This window comes from Scyliorhinus torazame, chromosome 5 (assembly GCF_047496885.1).
Source record: "Scyliorhinus torazame isolate Kashiwa2021f chromosome 5, sScyTor2.1, whole genome shotgun sequence".
Taxonomy (NCBI): domain Eukaryota; kingdom Metazoa; phylum Chordata; class Chondrichthyes; order Carcharhiniformes; family Scyliorhinidae; genus Scyliorhinus; species Scyliorhinus torazame.
In genome coordinates, this window is record NC_092711.1 from 171968485 (window position 1) to 171975831 (window position 7347).

The 7347-nt window shown below is 47.4% G+C and overlaps 1 pseudogene; it reads left to right on the forward strand.

The window, feature by feature from the left end:
• Positions 1 to 3763: 3763 nt before the first annotated feature.
• Positions 3764 to 6225, forward strand: LOC140420687 (josephin-2 pseudogene; annotated as a pseudogene).
• The last annotated feature ends 1122 nt before the right edge of the window (positions 6226 to 7347 follow it).

The following is a 7347-nucleotide window of genomic DNA, read 5'->3' on the forward strand; positions in this document are numbered from 1 at the left end:
GAATCCAGGGAGGGTGCAGACTCTGCAAAGCTTGGCCCAGGTCTCTCTCTCTCTCTCTTAAAGACATTGCCATCCTTTGCTCCCTCAGCTTGACACATTTATTTGTCGAGACTCTCTCTGAAGCTCAAATACGACAATTATAAACCATCCATGAGCCCTGCCCCTGACCAGCCTGTAATATAACAGGGGCCGGTTTACCTCAGTTGTTTGGACAGCTGGTTTGTGATGCAGAGCGAGGGTTCAATTCCTGGCTGAGGTTATTCAACCTTGTGTCTTGCCTGGGGTGTGTTGATCCTCAGGTTGAATCACCACCAGTCAGCTCTACCTCTCAATGGGGAAAGCAGCCTATGGTCATCTGGGACCTTGGCGACTTTACCTATAATCTAACAATTTAATCCACTCGACATAATCCTCACCGATTCCGAAGCCTCGAACGGTATGCACCAGATAATTCGACTTGAGCGAAAGCTTTCTCTGCATCGAAGGAGATCACCAGCCCATCCACTGTGTATTTCTGAAAAGCCTGAATCACATTCAGCAACCGTCCAACATTGTTACTGGAAAACCCTTATAAACCCAGTCTGGTTACCACCCGCCACGCCCCCCCCCCCCCACACGATTGTTGGAACCCCCCCACCACGATTGTTGGAAGGATGTCCTCCAGCCTTCTCGCCATCAATGGGTCCAACAACAAATCCTCAAGCCCCCTATAAAACTCACACCCACAGCCATCCGCTCCTGGTGCTTTACCCAGCTGAGCTCCTTCATGGCCTTTGAGACCTCTTCCCTAGAAAGGGGAGCATTAAGAGGCTCACAGTGGCTTTCTGAGGCTTCCGTAAGCTTCAGGGAAGAGAATAAATGCTCCATATCCAGCAACCCTTCACCAGACTTCACAGACTTTATAATCCTGCATAGAATTCCCCGAATCCCTGTTTATCTCCTCTGTCCTCACAACCCTTTTCCCTCCCCCAAGCCGCACAGATGGAACTGTTCCAATGTCAGCCTTTTTCTTTGTCAAACAGGTCATGTATTTGCTCGGCTTATTCCCAAACTCGTACACCGTCTGCCTCGCAAACCTTTCTCGACCTGCTGCATCAATAGGGAATCCAAAACCACTCTTGTCTCATTAAGCTCCTTCAGCAATAGCTTATTAGAGATCTCCTTATAATTCTGCTCGGCCTTCGTGAAACAAACCCCCAGACATTGCTGGTTCTTCAGCATCCGAGCATAAACTTTACATGTCTCCCATAAAATGGAGGGGGGGAAATACCAGGGGTTGGGTTAACCCAAAGGAGAACTCCAACTCGTTCTTACAATGCTTAGTAAATTAAGTATCTCTTATCAGAGAGGCAGCAAACCTCCACATTCTCAACCTGGGGGTGAACCCTCGAGTAGAATTCAAGAGAAACGGGATGGTCCACAATCGATGTTCACTACGGTGCAAGAGGACACCAGGTGTAGGATCGTCCTTGACATAAAAATTTTGTTGATTCCAGTATGACATTGATTCGGGCTGGAAAGAAGGTAAAATCTCCGCCCCTCTGGTGCAAAGTTCTCCAAACATCCACATAACCCACCTCCTCACAAGTAAAGGCCGACGCCCTAGCTTGCGGGGTGGGGGTCGGGGGATGGGGGTGTTCCTGGTAACCGGGAGCTTATCTACCAGACGATTTAAGTGGCAGTTGAAGTCGCCAAACACACAAGAGTTAGTTGAAGCTAGCTCTGCAAAATCCACAAAGAACTCCGGGGAGTAATTCGGGGAATGTCCATAAACATTCATTATTGAAGCAACATCTCCATGCACCGAACCTCTAATGATCGCATATCCATCTCCTTTGTCCTTGGTGCAGGTTTCAACCTTAAAAGGGATATTTTTATTAATAAGGATTGCCACACCCCTGCTACTTGATGAAAAGGAGTAGAAAAAACCTGCCCCACCCAATCCCGCCTCAATTTAAAGTGTTCCTTATCATCCAGATGAGTTTCCTGTAATAAAGCTATGTCGACTTTCTCCTTAAAGGAGAGGATAACCATAGATTTGAGCCAGGGAAGTGGGATTGGAAATTTTCGGAGATGAGATTGGAAAGGAATTTGGACACTAAAAGATTTATTTCTTGGGGGTCGTTTTGCGGGATTGAAGGAGCTGGGAACGAAGTATGGGCTGGGGCAAGGGAAAATATTTAGATATATGCAGGTTCAAGAGTTTGCCAGAAAGGAGATACAGAGTTTCCCAGTAGAGCCAGCTTCCACATTGCTGGAGGAGGTGCTGACGACAGGGGGACTGGGGAAGGGGTAGTAGTGGTGGTTTACGGGGCTATTTTGGAGGAGGAGAAGGCGCCCTGTGTATTTATGTTTGCCCTATGTATTGTTCTCATGTATGGAATGATCAGTCTGAACTGTACACAGAACAATACTTTTCACTGTATCTCGGTACACATGACAATTAACAAATCCAATCCTCACCATTGAGGTGATAGTATTTCCAATCAGTAAGGCTACCCCACCCCCTCTGCCATATTCTCTGTGCCTCCTGTAAACTTTATAACCGGTATATTTGTCCAGTTCAGACCATCCTGCTACTTGTTTTTGGAACTGTATTGAGTTCCCCTGAGGCCTTCCCCTCCCCCTCCATTTATTAGTTTAAAGTCCTTCTTACCTCCCTATTTATCCTTTCCACAAGGACACTGGTCCCAGATCGGTACAGATTCTTCCTATCCCAATACTGATGCCAGTGCCCCGTGAAATGGAACCCCTCTTTCCCGTACCACTCCTTTAGCCACGTGCTTACTTCTGTAACTTTCTCATCCCTGTGTCAAATTTGCCGTGGCTCGTGTAATAATCCAGAGATTATATCCTTTGAGGACCTGTTCTTTAATTTTGTTCCTCGTTCCTGATTTTCCCCAAACAGGTCCTCTTTCCGAGTCTTGCCGATGTTGTTTGTCCCAACGTGGATCACAACAACTGGATCCTCCCCCTCCCTCTCCAATATCCTTTCAAGCCGGTTAGAGATGCCCCTCACCTTGGCACCAGGCAGGCAACATACCATGTGGGACTCTCGGTCCTGCTTCCAAAGGATGTTATCAGTTCCCTTAATTATAGAATCCCTGACAACTACCACTTCCTCCCCCCACTTGAATGGCCTCCTGTACCAGGGTGCAGTGGTCAGCTAGCTCATCCTTCCTACAGTCACTGCTCCGATACCCTGCCCCTCCGAGTTCAATCCCTGGATACTCGGCTGCGAATCCCCGAGATAAGGTTTTTGTCCTCACAGCTCCGAAACTCCGTCCCTCCGAGTCCGCTCCCTGGAGACTAGGTATGGGGAATAGGTATTGGAGACGATGTATTGGGGAATGAGAGGAAGGAATGTTCCATAGAAACTAGAATTCTCTGATCTGAATTTCTATCCTGTACTGAGTGTTGACTTTTGTCAACTCCTTTTACAGATATTACAAGAGGAGGAATTACAGACAGAAATCTCAATTGTCACGTCTCGGTCTTACAGAGTCACTCGATACCTTGGGATCTGAGTATCATCGGCCTTTGAATCTAGAAGGAGAAATGTTTGCCCGATCTGTCGGCATCAAAAGATTTTAACCATCAGTGTGACTGGAAAAGCACCGAGACACACACACCCGAGTGAGAGTGTTCCAGGGGACTGACTGTGGAAAGAGTCCAAGTCTCTGTCCTCGAGGAGCTCCCGCCGGTGGCCACTGTCTACGCCGCTTTTGTGGGTTTCCGCGATTTTTGCTCCCCCCCCCCCCCCCCCCCCCCCCCGATTTTCAGCGGCCTTTGGGGCTGTCCCGGGCGTCCAGCCGGGCCGGTTTCAGAACCGGCGAGGAACCCCACGCGAGTGTCTGGCGGCCGGAGCTGAGGTGTCGGGCCCGGGCCACACGCATTTGGAGCAACGGGGGCGGAGCCAAACTGAGGATGAGGTGGCAGGCCCGAAGCCAGGGTGCAATGTAGTGGAGATGTTCCACACCGGGTGGCTCCCGCCAAGAGTGTGTTTTTTTAAAGAAGTCGGAAGTCCGGCCCCGGGGGACGTTTTGAGGAATATTCAAAAAAACTTTTTTTTTGAAGAAATTTTTTGTTTTTAGATTGAAGAAAGAAAAACAAAAATAATAAGTCGTTAAAAGATGCAAAAAGGGCTCTCTGTCCGGTGTCCGGGCCTGGGCGGGAATGCCGCATCCTCGGGGTTGGCGGTGACTCACCCAGCGGCGTGCCCTCTCTCTCTGGGTGTGGGGATGTCGGAGCCCCCCCTGGGTGTGGGGTTGTCGGAGCCCCCCCCTCCACTGTACCACGAGCGGCAGCGCCTGGAGCTCTGCGCCCTCCACAACCTCCTGCAGCAGCCGCTCTTCACCCAGCAGCAGCTGGACGGGCTGAGCGGCCAGCTGGCTCCCGACTCTCTGGTGAATCCACATCGCAGTTTGTTAGGAACCGGGAACTATGATGTCAACGTCCTCATGGCTGCCTTGCTAACTCAAGGTCTCGCTGCGATTTGGTGGGATAAACGCAAGTCGCTCAGCAGCTTGGTGCTGAGCCGGGTCCATGGCTTCATCCTCAACATTCCCTCCAACATGACGCTGGGCTTTGTCTCGCTCCCCATCCAGCGCAAGCACTGGGTGGCAGTCAGGCAAATCAACGGGGCCTACTACAACCTGGACTCCAAACTAAAGGCCCCGGTTCCAATCGGGAATGAGGAGGAACTGAGGAAGTTCCTGCAGGACCAGATCACCCAGGATCCCTGTGAGCTGCTGCTGGTGGTGCCGAGGGAGGTGGAGGAGGACGGAAGCTGGCTGCTCGCTCCCTGAACGTGAGACACGGGAGATCGGACAGCGGGAGCGGGAGGGGGGAACGTCTCGCCGCCGATGGCGGGCTGACTCAGACCTCCAGCTGTGACGGATGAAGCCAGCGCACTGGGGAAGTGGAAAAAATAATTGGAAACTCTAAATTTATTTAAAAAAGAACTTGAAATGTTTAAAGAGACAATATCAGCAGGACTGTTATTGAATCATTGCCTCTATCATTTCCTATATTGATCCATCGTCACATAGTTTAAGTTCATTGACCAGACTGAAACAAACAGGAATGGGGTTTTAATACATAATATTATGCAATGTTGCTTGATGGTACAGTTAGAACTCAGCTCAATTCCTCGAGGTCACTCTCTCATTGGGAATATCACATCATTAAATAAAAGAATTACAATGTTAGGGGCGAAAATATTCACACGATGACCTGAGTATAAGTAAAAAAAAAAAGCAGTTTGTCAGAATTCTGGGAGGGAAGGTCTCAGACTCCACAGACTGTGACAGCACCTTCTCTCACTTGAGCTAAAGCTCACATGGGATAATATACAGATTCAAGGGGTGGAATTAGTTGTTTTCTCATTTACATACAATCAATCAACTGTATTCACGTCACACTTTTTACATGCAGTCAATCAATTTTCCTGGCATACCCAATTATCACATATATGGTTAAAGTGGGTGTTGTCTTACCCGCCCCTAACTTCATACAGAAGTCATTCAAAACTAACTAATGTGCCCTGTCTACAGCCTTAGACCTTGAGCTTATCAAGGATACATTGCAAGTCTTGTTCTGTGAAGCTGTCATCAGCGGCTGTTGGGACACTCTCTATACATACCCACGCTTGGGTCTCATGAGACAGTTTACAGGGAATGTGGCTTGTTCAGCCATTTTATATCACAAAATAGCTAACAGCCATTTTGTGTCTTTTTTGTGTATACACTATCTATTTCTACAAATTGCCTCTTCTAAACAGGCATCTAAGCCAATGAGTACCTTTTGTTTCATCAGAACTATTCAAAAGTAATACGGGAGCACAGATGTAGTTGCAGGGCCACCTATAATTTATATCATAGTCCAGTATCACAAAATGCCCTCCAACACTTCCCCCTTTTGGTCATGGAAGATGTTTACAGAACTCCAACCATATTCGGGTGTCCGACCAGCCAGGGTTGGAAATGGGTGCGGAGGCAGATGTTGTAGCCTTCGCCTCGTTGATCGCCCGAAGACAGATCCTGATGGGTTGAAGAGCAACCTCTCCACCCTGTGCCCTGGCGTGGCGGGGGGACCTGTTGGAATTCTTGACTCTTGAGAAGATTAAGTTTGAACTGAGGGGAAGGATGGAGGGGTTCTACAATTCATGAGCATTATTCATTATGCACTTTCAAGAACTGGATAACATCGAACATTAGTTGGGGTGGTGGGTGGGAGGGTTGGGGAGGGGGAGGGGGGGCTGTGTGTATTAATGGCGACTATGGGTGATTACTGATTCCTTTTTGTCATTTGTTTATGTGAACATGCGGGCTGATGTTTGGGGTTTGGTGGGAGGATGGGATCGTTGTTATTGATATGGGGATTGACATATTTGTTACTGATTATTGTTGGGTGTAAATTTGGGAGAAAATGTGAGAAAAGAGGAGAATAAAAAAATATATTTTTTTAAACTCACTCTCAACATTTTTTATCACCCAAATGTACTGGGGAGTTAAAATTGGATTGCTGCCAAACTCGTCTTATCTTTGTTTTGGAACAGACTGACCTAAACATGGGTTACTTACTTTCGAACCTATCTCTTAAATCCAAGCGGTTGGAATTTTATTTAAATCAGAGTTTCACATTAGATGAAGTTTCGTTTCCTATCCAAACTAATTATAAACATTTTTTTAGACCTAAACACAATAAAAAACCTCTTATTAGCATCTCAAATGGAACAGTAAATTCAAATGTTACATTTTTAACTATAACTGTTGCTAACTCGCCAGAACAAGGGAGGGGAGAATATATGACTGTAATGTTTAGGGCAGCCTCCCCCTTGGTAATCGCAGGAGGAGCTGTACTTGTCCTTATCAACTTGCTCTGAAAGGCCTTGGTTTAAAGTTTGCAAAAATGCTTTTTCACAGACGGAGTTTTCCTTTGAGACACAAGCCTGTATTTCATTTCCAGCTGTCCAGCTGAATTGTTTCATTTTATCGCTCAGTTTCCTGTGTCTTCAGGCAGGTAAAGTGACACCATTGCTATTCCTCAGCAAATTTGTGTTCCTTCAGGATTAGTCTTACCCTGTGGGTTTACTAAATGTCTCTCCTTTTCCTTCAATTCTCAGTATCTATTGGTTCTGGCCACAGGGAGATGAGGCTCAGTATCCTCGGCCCAAGGGCGATTGGTGATTGTGTTTTATCCACTGGGGCGGCCCCACCCTATCTGCCCAACTGTGTTGCTGCAAACTGCAGCCACCGGCTGGACTGGATTGTCTCATTCCTTTGTCTAATTATTCACTAAATATAGGCTGCTCAGAATTATTACCCCTTTTGTTCTCTAAACTTC